The 15,282-nt window shown below is 32.9% G+C and overlaps 1 pseudogene; it reads right to left on the bottom strand.

The window, feature by feature from the left end:
• Positions 1–6,153: 6,153 nt before the first annotated feature.
• On the bottom strand, positions 6,154–7,559 carry LOC149552791 (ATP-dependent zinc metalloprotease FTSH 2, chloroplastic-like; annotated as a pseudogene).
• Between the last annotated feature and the right edge of the window lie 7,723 nt (positions 7,560–15,282).

Raw genomic sequence — 15,282 nt, 5'->3', positions numbered from 1 at the left:
ATATTTCACAAATTCATGGCAACTAAGTTCGTGGGTTTTGATGGTTTGACTGGGATCAAGTCCAATTGTAGAATTTCATGGACACATCCCTCTACTTTTATGACATGGAAGATTTCCAAAGGAGAGTGAAATTTGAACAAATTCACCCCATTATTGAAAAACTTTAAGGATGTAGTTTATTTGAGGCTACTAATTTTTCGATTGCAGTCCAAGCCCCGAAACTAATTCATGAATGCATTCATCACTACAACCCAAAAACCAAGAAAATTGTTCTACTTGATGATACGGTATTCATTTCAATTAATAGACAAACAGTGGTGAACTGTCAGTGTGTTCTTGAGTGAGAAGAGTTCTTTGACTCGACTGTTGGTGGGGCCTCCTTAGAATTCTTAGCAAAGGAAATGATTTAGAGGAAGGAGATCATGAGAACTTGGTTCTGGAAGTCATAGAGCATTAAGAGCAAAGTTCCTAAAACTTTGTTCAAAACTAAACTTAAGCTAGAGATAACTGACATTTTGAACCTCCTGCATAGGTTGAGAGGTGAGGTAGAAACTTAAAATTTCATTGAGCAATACTTCTTTCTAGTTCAAGTTATATGCTTAGACACCCAATACATTTATTGGGCATAAGAGGTAAGTGAGACTCTGTCCAATGCTCTCCAGGCAGCCAAGTTTTACAATACTTTCTATATGTCTTCCTTGATTTGCATGTTGGCTTCATTGCAATTATGGCCAAGCCTTCCAAGATTAGAGACTTTCTCTAATGATGTTAAGACCTATTAGTTTTATCCATGCCTCCAATTACAAAATATTTATGTAGATTATGTTAAAGTGAATGATGTGTTTACCATGAGGATTTGCAGGGAACTATAAGGATGCCCAGAAAGGAGATTCAACCTAGAAGCCATGGCCACCATCAATCATTTTGGATGTTACTTGATTTAGTTCTCATCATTTTCTTATTTGCATCTTGCAACATTTGATGGATTTCCCTTGAAACTACTAAGGTATCCAAGTGACATGATCGTGTTGATCAAGATTATATGAAAAGCCATGCAAGTGAACATATTGAGTGGAAGCTTGAAGAAGAAAGGCTACAAATTCCCCGTAAAAGTTGGAGCCTTTAGTTGCGATACCAGGTCCGATGCCAAAAACATGATGAAGGTGTTTGAAAAGAACGATAAGTTGGACATGTATGAAATCTTGAGGTCTATGTTTAACCTGAATGGGTATGCTAGACATGTTCTATAGATTGGAAGCATGATAAAACACATCACTACCATTGAGGATTATTGGGCCGATTGCAAAGATGAATTCAAGAGTCGTGATTGAGCCTTTGTGAGGATGATAGTCAATCAAGTGAAGATGTATAAGGTAAACATTGTTGTAGATGGATTTGAAGATGATGGTCAAGATATGTATAGCAATACTTATCTGACCAAGCTAAGGAACACTCCCATAAGCTCAAAACCTTATGAAGATGTTGTAGAGGATCTAGATATGATGATGGATAGAATCTATAAGAGAACTAGAAAGTGGGTTGAGTGGACCATGACATGGAAAAGCAGGAGCAAAGGCACGCTCACTCAATCCTCCCCAAATGTAGCAGTGCCTTCATCTTCTCAAAGTGGTGTTTTAGGAATAATCCTACCTCTCACTCTAGGACTTGCTTATCCAGTCGGAGGAGGCGATCAACCTCTTGACAAGAACATATCACTTGATAAAACTTGTCAAGATAGTTTAGTGCCTGTAATTGGAATAGAAACAGAGTGCGAGAAGACAAAGGCAAAAGAATTAAAGAATAGTGTAGTCACTGTGACTCTCTCACCTCATAGTAGTCCAATTCCATCCATAACGGCCACAATACTCCTTCCAAGTAGCCTCCAAATACAAGTGGTTGATCTATGATATGGAGGGAGTAGTGAAAGTGAATCTACAGAGTTAGATGAAGCAGAAAAAGAAGCTTCTCGAGCAGAGAAAACATCTGAAGTAAAGAAAGCATCTGAAGCAAGGAAAATGCCTGAAGTTACAAAACTCATTTCTTCAGCTCCAAAGTATCCTTTCTCTTTAGATTCAAAGAAATTAACTCCTATTAAGAGGCAAATGTTCAGTGTGGACACATTAGGAACAATATCTAAGGTAACTGGCACAAAATCATGGCTGGAAGATACCTTAGACAGAAAGAGGAAAGTGAAAGAAGAGGGAGTCCCAAACAAAGAGACTTTATCTCTAGTTATCCATTCTGGGTCAGCATTGAGTAAAGTCAAGAAGTAGAACCCTTTGTCAATTCTTGGCCAAGACCCTGATACAGGACACTTAACAATGGAGATTGCTAAGCCCACCAAGGAAGGAAGAATTGAAGACCTGACTATAGAGGACTTTACATTGTAGTTTGTAGACCTCAGAGAAGTTAGACATGACACCAAAGTATGCTTGTGGAAATCATAAAATGAAGTGATAAAAGGACAACTCAAAGGTTTCAAATTGGGTAAAGTCAAAATGAAGGCAGAGATTCACGAGCTTAATTGCTTCATCAAGAAACTAATTATTTCGCTGGCAAGTATTTTGGGAGTGTCAACCACCATCGACCCTACAACCATAGACATCCAAGCTATCATCTCCCAACTCCAAGAAGACATGTACTTTGAGAAAATTGGTAGGGATAGGAGTGTAAAACTCAAGTTTGAAGGACTTGCAATCGTAGAACTACTCAGAAATGTAGTGTTGAGGCTTGAAATAGAAAAATATAATATCTCTGCTAACCAGGCTACCTTGTCAACATAAAAGGCCAAGAGTGAGGAGTGCATCTCATTATTGAAGATGGCCATCCAAATGAAAGCTAAGGAAGTAGTGGAGGCAAAGATTTTACCAAAGGGAGATGAGCCCTTATTTGAATGGCAATAGAGTATGCAATTCAAGGTTGGAATGATTTTAGTGGAAGATTAAGGATTAAAAGGCCTACACACTAAATCCCAAACCAATGGACAAGGGAAGGGGATAATAGGAGTTACTATCATGCAAGAGTTTTCTCTAGTTATCTAGATAATCTAATAGAGAAATCTACCAATCATCAGGATAGAGTGTTAGATCTCCAACAACTCAATGGATGTATACATGTGGGAACAGAGGAATCATAAGAACAACTAAATTCTATCAAAGACTTGGTCCAAGAATAGTCCAAGTGGCTAATGAGGTACATTAATGTTCATGCTCATTGACATGAAGATCTTATTCCAATCATCATCGCCGCCAAGGCCTATAAGGTGACGTTGAAAAAAGGGAAGAAGGCGGAGTGACGTCTCTCCCGCCCTTTCATATTTTGATGAGCAATTGTAATTGATAAATAGATCCTTGCCATTTGTCATTTTTTAGGAGATGAGCCGATTGAATTCCTTTTTGCAACGATCATCTCAGAATCCTATATGTACCTAATTAAAAGATTAATGAAAAATCAACAAATTTTTGGTGTGAGATACTTCATGTTTCAGAGACAAGTTGAATATGTTTTATATCAACTATTTACTATTCCATTGTTCTAGCTTGGTTGAAGATGTCTCTTTTAGTTGAATTGAGTTAAGGAATAAACAGAGCTTCGTTCCCTTGTTCAATACAATAAAATGAGGATAATGATAGTATTATCCAAGGTTAAGAGATCCTATCTTGCATTTTTATTTAAGTTAGTCTCTTAGATTGCTAGAGTTAGAAGCATTATGTTAACTAGTTAATTCATTGATGGATTTCATTACCGTATCATCAAATTCTATGGGTTCATAAGATGTATGAGTTCATGGATTTGATTAGTATCAATACCTAAATCTTTGCCTGAGTTAGTTCCTATTTAGGCCTAACTTAGTTTTCCTCTTCTAGTTCTCTAGTCAAGAAAAAACCCCCTTTTAAGGATTAAGAACAAACAGATTCTTTGAAAATCATAACCATAAGGGAGCTTTACCTATAAAATTCAGAGGGAAATCAATCGCTTAACTATGATTTCCCAATTGTTGTAATCAATTATTGTTTAGAAGTTTTGGAAATTCAAAGAGTTAATTAAAGTGAACTTTCTATTTACCAACAAAAGATTATTTGAAAAATGGTAGACCAAAGATAGAATATGCTACACCATCCTTTTTATGCACTCAGGAGGTTGGGAATTACCATTTTGGAGTGTGAAGCCAGTTCTATGACAACAAATCATCATACCAGGCTAAATAAATTTCTTTTGTACATCAATGAGTATCAAATGAAAGACATCTCTAATGTAAAACTTAGTAAAAATTAGAAATATCAATAGAAAGCACTTTGCAAATCTATCAAAATCAGAAAGTTGTTCAAAACTTTTCCTTTGCATTCGAAGTAACAATCAACCTAGATTTGAAAATCAGACTTCAAAAACCAATTAAGTCCAAATTTAGTGTAAAGATTCAAATTTTCATTTTACTTCAAAAGCTAATTGTGATAGTTTAATTTGGGTTAATTGTTGAAAATGTCAATTTAGATGAAATAAGGGGCAAAGGCATTGTGAAAATCTATATTCTTGCTATCCTTTTGTTTTCATTACATTTTTATTAAATCTCTTAGGGCATAGATTCTATAATTGTATAATAGAGTGGGTTCATGTAGTATGTTATTCAAAATATTGCATTAGATTCAGAGCATAAACATTAGAGGCACCTTGATTATTAGGCAATAAAGTTAATTCATTAGGAGGTTATCATCTTGAATTAAATTCAGCATTAATCACTATGTTGTGATTCTCATGAGCTTAAATATGAAATCCTAACACATGGAGCTCTATGAAAGGGTGAAAGATAAAAGGAAAAAGGTGGCGACAAACTGGATGGTTCAAGTGCAAGCAAGATGTTGCCAATATGGATTCAAGCACTAGTACATTATATGTCAAATTTTGACCTAAATTTTTGACCAACATATGAAGAGACTTGGTCAATATTTGTTTTTGTTTTTATGCCCAAGTTGGTTGAAATTTCAACCAACTTAGGGTTTCCAAATTCGGTCAAAATTTTGAGCAACTCAGGTTCAAATAAGATAATAGCCAAAATTTTGATTGTTTGTTATTTCATCTCTGTGTTGCTATTGGAGCTGAGGAGGTTGGGCATATCTCATGGGAGGTATGTGGTCAATTGGATATGATTCATGCTTCTAGTAGATACCAAACAAAGGGTTCCACAAGCAAGCTATTCTTATTGGGATCTCCATTGAGGAGCATAAACCCCTAATGAAGCAAAGATCTCTCCCCATTAGTAACAGATAATCCCCCTATGACAAGCCAAAATAATGAATCTCCTATTGAATGATAGGCTTGGCTTGGGAGTTCTTCCACTTGGCATTCATAAGTTTAGGAGTAGCTAGTTGATTGCCCAACAAAAGAGTTGTTTAGAGGAAGAAAAAATCTATAAGAGGTATGCAACTTAAAATTTAAAGAATAGAAAGTGATTATAATTTTTCCTATTCTCATTATCCTATGAAGAAATGTTATTTAAATGATCCAAATTCTCATATATTTATATGAGAGTTAGATCTGAGATGGAATTTTTTTGATTATGAAGGGGACCTCTTAGATAGAGAAGAGGGAGTCTTTTTAAAGAATCAATTATTTATTTCCAACTAAATTTTTCAAACAAAAAACAAAAAGTGAACATGCAATGACCCATAGGGAAGAAAAGTAGGAAGATGATCAACCCATCATTCTATATAATCAATAGCTATAACCAACAAAAAATAGGATAATAGATAAAAAATGGCTTAAAGATTCAATGATACTACATAAAACTCAAGGAAATACAACTTTAATCCTAAGTTTTCCCAATCTCATGCCTGTAAGAAATCTAAATTGTGTTGTGAGTTGGGAAAGGCCCCTACTTTGGTAAGAAAATTAGCTAACCAAAATAAGCTAAATGGAATGCTAGAGTGTTTCATGGATTATATTTGTACTTCATTACTTATTATAGAGCCACAACTCTCTACAAATCACATATATGTTTTTATTATAACAAACTCTATGTATATTGTACACAATGGCACACATGTCTAACAAGAGATACAAAATCTCTCTACATATCAAGAAAATGCAAGGGTTCTTGCATCCCATTTCACTGTATAAGTTTACACTATATTCTTAGAATCTTCTTAGCGATATCCATCAAGCTGATACTAGTTGAAAAGCAACCTGTACATCCTTTCTACATACTGAGATCTTTGTAAACTCAGATAGGATGGCCCTAAACTCATCCCCTGAAAGTGTCTCTTTTTCTAATAAGATCTCCACAATATTATCCATTGCTATCTAGTTACTCCTGATGTGACTCTTAGCCACTTCATATGCATTATCTGAAATGCCTCTCACTGCTCTATTAGTGTCTTCTGCCAGCTTCTCTGACATGGAATTCCTTACCATCATGTGTAAAAAAAAATCACCACCTTGGACTATAGGGTCCAATAGAGCCCATGGACCAATTTCAGACATTCCAAACCTCATAACCATATGCAAGTTACATAAAAACATACTAATTTTCCCATTTGACACCTCACTTATAGAATTTTTCAAATAGCAAGGCTAAAATTACAGTTGGCCTATGTTACTAGGAATGAAAAATGAAAAACAAAATCCTAATGACAATGCAATGAGAAATGAAATTGTCAAAAGTTGCATATATGCATACATACATATAGATAGATATATATAATTTCATAATAGATAGATAGATAGATAGATAGTTATAACTTCATATTTAAAAAAAAAACTAGTTGTAGATTTAATGATTAATAGATTTCAGCTCCAGATTTTATGTACATTTTGGAATGCTTTACAATCTCCACTTAGAGAAAAATACCTAATTTTCCATTTGTGTTGCTTGCTGCAAGTCATTGGATGCACCTGATGTAACCTCAGGTTCACCAAATATGACTTCTTCTATAGTTCTGTCACCAAAAGCCCCCACACTTTGAGCAAAGGCTTGCTGCTTGGTAATAAGACTTAGGTCATCTCCAAGAAAAAACCATGTAAGACCACGTGCTTGTCCTCGAGGTACAAGAGTAACTTTTTGAACTAGATCATGTACAAGGGTTATTGTGCTGAGCTTGTAACAGCTACCAAAAAAAGATTTACTTACCTCTAAAAAACACATTGGTATCATATATTATTGCAAATTAGACTTCCAACTTGTGGTCCATACATATGTGAAGAGTCTACATAAAAGCATACTTAAGTACCAATAGATGTTTAGTTTCGTGTACTTGTGCACAAATTGCATGTCCAACTTCATGGTAAGCCACCAAACTCTTACTCTTTTCATCAACCATTGTTGTGCCCTCCATACCAACCACAATCTTGTCTATTGCATCATCTATTTCCTTACTTGATATGTATTGTTTGCCTCATCTTACAGCAAGAATTGCTTCTTCATTCAAGAAGTTTGCAAGATCAACACTACTAAACTCAAGTGTTCTCATGGAAACAACATCATGTGATACATCTTTTCCCAACTTGTTGCTTCCATGAACCTTAAGAATGACTTTGCGACCATTTATATCAGGAACATCAACAATGACCTGCAAGTGATAGGTAGATCATTTTTAGCATTAACATCATCATCTCAGCTTCTCAATTGTTTTGATAGTATTGAATGTTGTTGGAACAACTGCATTGTTTAAGGAATCCTATCTTTGTAGAAAATGATCATCTAGACAAAAAAATTGAATTCCTCATTTCATTGAAGAGTTCTTTATTGAGAACTAAACTCAAATCCACTCATCTAAAAAGATGTACAAATTGGAAAATGCAACAATAAAGGAATGTGAAAGACTTGCCCTATTTTCTAACATAACTTGTCCCTCATTAAACATATGTTAATATCATGTTCACGATGGGTCACTTAGTATAATCTAAACATCAATAAAACATGCATAAATGATTCCAAAAAATTTAAATTTAAGTATAGAATATATCAACCGTGAATTTTCCCCCATTAACAATACACATGAATAACTCAAGGAGTTATATAATGTCCTAACAGTGGTGGCTTAGAACTCTCCTCTGCAGCCATTCTAACAATATTAGGGGAATTTCCATAGAGTAGCTTATAGAAAGGACCTCCAATCCCTTGGGCTTCAAAGTACTTTTTAGATTGTAGTGGCATCCACCATATATCCCTTGCAACCTTTAAGAGAAGTAATCCTAAACTAGCTGAAGCTAGAGCTACAACCCCAAAAACCCATTCCATGATCTTAACTAAGAAGATTTTTCTTAATGAAACCCAACACTCTGAGTTCATTGTTTACTTCAATTTATTTTTCTATTCCCCAATTCCCAATTCTAAAGCGATCGTTGAATATGCATGATAGAAAAAGAAAAAGATGTGTGGATGGAATATAAACCAAAAACAAAAGCTATCGTCATGATGATATTGTGTCATACAAAAAAATCAAGAAGGCTTAGCCGATTGCTGATAGAATTTATGATATTGACGATAATACATAGACCGATCACTACATTACATCTATACTTGATCTTTATTTGTGGGCTTAAACTCATTGCTCATGCTAGCTATCTCGAGGAAATCCATAAATTTTTATTGCTAAGATGTGAGTTAAAACCTAGGGTGGGTCTGTGCATTTTCTTTCTTGCCACGTGTGAATTACATATGAAAATAGGCTCACAAATGTTTCATCAACATTATTTTTTAATTTGGATCTTAAGAATTATGTGACCAATCTTCTTCTTTCAAACATCTTTGTAGAAGTGGGAGGATCATGCGATCCAAGGCTAAAGAGTTTGAAAATTGATAAATCAAAACACTTCCGAGATGTAGTTTGATTGAAAAGGAGATAGATGACTTTCAGGTAAAGTTACGGCAACAAGTCCATTTTTAATAGAAGAAATTCAATTGGTAGGCTAAGTATTATTGTGACATTTTTTAGATTATTCGTATTAACTTGATAATAAATGAACTCTTCTCTACCAATTGACATTAATTTTATTTAATGATTTTCTATAAATTTTATGTTTCTTTAAAAGTACTTGCCAAATTTTTAACTCTATAATTTATATATATTAATTTTCTGGATTTTGATTTGATGGTAGTCAATTTCTTTTTGTTTACAATTGATGAAATCATTTGTAAAATGTAGTTGTTTTCTACATGTATTTGTATATCTTCTTGCACATCTATTGCCTATTCCTATGCATAGAAAAATACGTAAAAGGTTATGTTGATATGTAATAGAGGTTGTATTTGAGAAATAATGTCTTATACCTTGAAGATGTGATGTTCTTTTTATTTGATCACAAATATTGATGTAAAAATATAGTTAAGAGATCTTAGATTAAAATTCATTACCTTGAAGTGAATTGGACACTTACCAAAATGATGCAGGCACCCTTGTTTATATACTTTTCCCAGCCATTTTGGGATGCAAGTCTCAAATGAGACTAAAATAGGCCTATAATCCCTACTAAAACCAAATAAATATTACCCAATTTAGATTTGATACCAAACATTGAGGATAGGGGAAAATTTTAGGGAAAGAGCAACCCTAAGTTTCCCTTTTCCTCCCCAATTATCCTTCTCTTCCCAAGATGGATCTAAATTTGGAAAAAAGATCCTACTTGGAGATACAGTATTACAAATATGCATGGAATCAAGATAGGATAAACAAAAATGGATGTAGAAGGCCATATGGTTTTAGTGGGATCTAGATAAGAAAGAAATTATATGTGGATACCATTTACACTGTTTCATTTGCAATTTACAATGTTTCATTTACAATAGGTGATAAATTATATGGGGATACAATATACAATGTTTCATTTACACTAGGTCAGACAAGTGGATTGCCGGAGCAGCCATGGTTTAATACAGTGAGAATGGAATATATGGTTTTGATGACAAGGCATCTCAACCACCTCCTCTCCCAATACAAAATCATTAGTGCATATTGGACATTTACCCACATCATTAACATGATGGATAAATAGTTATGAAGGCAAAATATTTTAAAATGCTTATCAATACATCAAATTGATTCTTGAAACTATTATTTAATGTAATCATCATCTCAAGTTCTACCTCAAACATCTGGACTCCAAAACAATTTGTCCAAAGATCCATTATAATTTTGGTATTACATGCATGTATATAAACCCTAAATATCTCCTCTTTCGACAAAAAACTCCAGCATTCAACAAACCTCAATTTCTCTTTTATGTGATGTAATGTTTTCAATTGAGAATCTCAAAAATCATAAAGTTCATAAGACATCTGGAGTTCATTTTGCATAGTGTTAAGGTTTGCAATCATTATACGTACTTCATTAGATGAATATGTATAACCCACTTTATCTAATTGCCCAATTAAATAATCTACTTGCTCTCTATAAGAAAATAGACAAAGCTCAATACTTCTTAAGAATTAATTTGTTAGATGGCATCTTTTTCTCTTAAGATGCTCCCATGGGGATTTTCTTCCCGTTTAGTTATTTGTTCATCCTCCTTATCTACTTTTAAAATTGGTCACATCTTCCAAGAGTTGTCCTGTAGCTAGGTTCACCCACTACTTTCACTTAGCACACAAGAAAATTCAAGGTCATAGAATTTCTTTGATTTGGCATCTTAAGATTATTTATATTCATCCTCCTCATAATCGTCATCCTAGAATCAAACCAATGGGGGTCATTAAAATCTCTCATGATATTTCTTCTTAGATTACATTTATTCTCATGGCAACTTTTACCCTTAGTTATCAAGGGATTCTATTGTTCTTCATCTAAGTTTACAAGAAATGCCAATACACCAGTTTGGTTCCCACATGTGTCTTAGATATGGTTTGTACCACATTTTATCCTTGTTTCTTTTCTAACTATAACATCTATTACACTGTTTCACATCACAAATATTTTTGCCAAGTTTTCTTTTATCCCTTTGCATATTGCCTTCAACATATAATAGTTTTTCCCTTCTTCATTTGGGTCCACACCTCCCATGTCTACAAGTATATGCTGCCCCACTTTGACTTTCTGTACATCCAACATATAAAATTTCCATTTTTTTTGGAAGATTTAACAATTTTGAGTTTATTGGAACCTTGTCCAACTCTTCTGCTTCCCCATCTTGCATTTCTACAAATTCTTTCTTTTTGTTTATGTGATTGGATTTTGGGAGGTGATACTTGTAATGAAATCTTTGGCTTCTTCTAACATTTGGATCTAAGACCTTCTAGTTTTTGCATATTATCATTCTGTCTTTTTTGGTACTTATTCAGTTCAACAACTCACAATTGAAATTCAAAACTATAAGTGTACTTTTGTCCTTGCTTCCTTGCCAATTTCCTTAACAAAAAAATTTAACCACAAATAATGAAATTTAATATTTTAAAATTACCATTAATTGGTTAGCTTTCATCACTATGTCATCCTAGAAGTAAATATAACTAAAAAATACTATAGAGCCAATTTTCTCATAAAATCTAGATATAAAAATTTTTCTTTCAAAACTATATATGTAGATATAAACATTAAGTACAACATGTCCAATATTTTTGTAGATATACACATTAATTACACCAAATTTTTTTTTCAAAACTATATGTGCAGATATAAACATTAAGTACAACATGTCCAATAATTTTGCAGATATATTTTCCTGTGAAGAAAGACCATGCTTGGCAATATGAACCCAGAACAAAGTAATGAGACAATTGTTAGATTATGGTCTTAGTTCCAAAGAAAAATTGATAAATATAATTATCCTTGCAAAAAGTGTAAGAGCTTAAAGACTCAAAGAATTCTAATCACAATAACCTAGAGTCATTCTAGGAAACATGGTCATGTTGAAGGGGGCCATATTTTTGTCGATCAGTGAATGTGGATTTCCAACTAGAGGAACACAGAGGTGTGAATATCCAAGGTGAGGATAATGCTCCAATGGAAGAAGATGATAATGTTCCAGAGGACATGATTGAAGAAGATGGTATTGGTGCAACTAATGAAGATGATAAGGATGATGGTGCTAGCGCATTTGATAATGATGATGAAGATGATCTTGATATACCTATACTTGAGAAGGCATACGAGCCCCTATACCAAGTCCCCCAAACAAATCTTCTCTCTACTATAGTGTTGTTGGTGAACTTGAAGGTTATGAATCGTTTATCCAATGTAGAAATGTCACATATGCTAAGGTATGCCATTTTTGTCATCTTGAATATTAGCATACCATTACTAGTCATTATATTAACACTTCATATTTGTTGTTGTAGGTTGATAGGTGAGTTTTTTTTTACCACCATCAAACATTCTGCTTCATTTGTATCGATAATTATCTACCATTATGAATCAAATTGGAATGATGTATCAGACAATACATCCATGTCCAAATTATCACATTCTGTATCATAAACAACATGAATTTGCAATAGAATGCCCTGATTGTCATATTAGTAGATATTAGTCAGATCAAATAACAAAAAAAATGCCTCACAAGGTTCTTTGATACATTCCCATTATTCCACGTCTTGAACGATTATTCCAGTACACTACCTTGGCACAATTTATGGATTATCATGCATGTAATAAAAGTCAAAATGACATAATATGAATGCCTGCAGATGGTTTTGCATTTAAAAACATAGAAAAATTATGGTCACACTTTAAAGAAGAACCTCGTAAACTCAACCTTTCATTAGCAATGGATGGTGTCAATCCATTTGGAGATATGAGATCTATTTACTCAATGTGGCCTATTTTTGTTATTAACAATAACATTCCTCCTTGGATGTCCATAAAGAGGGAGCACATAATGTTGTCAATGATTGTACCAAGTATTTTTATTTATTTATTTAATAATTATCTAAATTAATTTATAAACAATGCATCAAAATGGTCATAATAATTATGTAATGTTTCTGTTCATTTAATTACTAGGCAAGTACCAAGTTAAAGCTATGAATGTGTATATTGAGCCCCTTATTGACGAGTTGTTGAAGTTATGAAATGAGGTCACTATGTATGACATCTCTAGACCAATAGGAAAAAGACAATTTCAATTCCATGCAATACTTGTATGAACAATACATGATGCCCTTGGGCTAACTCATTTTTGTGGTATGTTATATTGTTAAGGTCACATATTTTTGATATGTTATAGTGCTTACACATTATTTTTGTATGTTTAATTTGAACATGATAATTGTACATGATCTTTTAGGTCTTCAGACAAAGGGAAAATTTACATGTCTAGTTTGTGGTCCGAAGTTAAAATCTTGTCATTTAAGAAGTTTAGGAAAGTAGGTGTTCAATGAGTTTAGACACTTTCTCCACAATAATCATAAGTATTGAATTATTGAAAAACATATTTTTAATGAGAAATAAGAGACAATATCAAGGCCACAAAGAATGACACCTCATGTATGAAAGTTGGAATATGGTAGAGTAAATCACCAAGATAATATTTAGTTTGTGCTCCGAAGTTTGAAATTTATATTTTGATATTGTCTTTATTTAGTAATAATGTAATTGATGCTTGTGAAGGTCGTCAATGCATCAATGACCAACTTCCTAGAGGAATACAAAGTTATCCTACTCAATTTAGTAGGTTATCGTACTACAAAGATTTTCCCATCGTGCATTTTTTATGCTATGCATATTAGAAAGAATGAAACATAAACACTATGAAAAATATTGGATGGAATGCGTCACAGAGAAAAAATTGCCAAAATTTGTAATAACATTCATGAATCCAATCATGCACTAAATTTTTTTATTGAATCAAATAGCAATGGAGACTGCATAGATATGATTTTCCTTCTTTGGTTATTAATGGAGCAACAAAGTGATGCATTAAAATAAGTCATTAAAAAAACAAATTTTTTCACAGGATTTGCTATAAATATAAGCAGTCTTGTATCAAAAAAAGGTGATTTTGGGTCAAGGTTGAAAAAACATGATTGACATACCTTCATCAAGGTAAGCCATGTTCTCTATTTACAATATATTTGTAAAATTGCATGTACTACCTATTATATTATTTCATAATATATTAAAAAGATAATTTTATAATGATTGCAGTATGTCCTACCTCTATCTCTCCCACACCAGTTTGACAACAATATTAAACAAGTTATATATGATCTTAGAAAATACACGAGGTTAGAAGTGTTATTTCTTAGATTTTTTGTACAAATATTATATTTATGATTTTCTTTAGTTTTTATGTAATTTATTGTATATTTTTATCTAAAATATCATTTATATATTCTTGAATGTTGAAACTCTTTTAAGTGGTTATCATCTAAAGAGATTGATTAAAAAGATATAAACTATAAGAGGAGAAAAATTCTATAGCTTATGTGTGAAATGCAAAAGTGTCTATCTTCAACATTTTTCAATGCTCAAGAACACTACCTCGTACATCAAGTTGAGGAGATTGAATTGTGTGGACCTATGCAAACTAGGTCAATATGGATGGTTGAGAGACACTTAGAAATTTGTGAAGGGCTTAGTTTGACAAAGAGAACATTCTGAGGGTTTTATGGTAGAGGGATATATGGTATACTAGACCATCATTTACATTAGTGAATATCTTCTCAAGTTTGCATCAAAGATCCATGTAGATCACATTTGGGATTCCAACTCCATTAACATATTCAAAGGGGAGTACTTGATGTGGAAAGGTAGATTAAAAAAAGTGAAAGGTAATTATAAGATGTTATTGTAGTTAATAAATTCTTATCCATCATCAATATAAGTTATTTTTAACTAGTCTAGTAATTTTATTTATAGTTGGTTGTGAGTGAGATGCACTACATTTGTATATTGTAAACAATCTTGATTGGATGATAGTATGGATTTAACAGTCTCAAGAAAATGGTCACTCATTAACATGGTACGATGTTGCATCATTGGTTAAATAAGCTCATTATAATCTAGATACCATTGTTATGCCAATGGTACTTGATCTATCATACGACTTAATAGATAGAAAGATATGTACAAGATTACTAATCATGATTCATAAGTTTAATATCAACTCACAGATCAATACAAACAATCTTGAAATGTTTGAATAATTACAGATCAATCATCACAAAGCTATGTACTACCATGGCCATAAATTTTGTATAAAAAAGTTAGATAAAAAGAAGAAAACTTGTGATTCTAGGATAAGTGCAGTATTTGAGGTCACCAATATTTTTTTCTAGAAATGACATACATCCTCAACAATTTGAAAATCAATATTCTAGCATTTTGGATGATATACTTGAGTGCAATTTTAATT

The sequence above is a fragment of the Cupressus sempervirens genome, chromosome 6 (assembly GCF_028749045.1).
Source record: "Cupressus sempervirens isolate cs-2001-9-10 chromosome 6, ASM2874904v1, whole genome shotgun sequence".
Classification (NCBI taxonomy): domain Eukaryota; kingdom Viridiplantae; phylum Streptophyta; class Pinopsida; order Cupressales; family Cupressaceae; genus Cupressus; species Cupressus sempervirens.
Note: the sequence above shows the minus strand (reverse complement) of the source record. Positions and strands in the feature narration are given on the sequence as shown.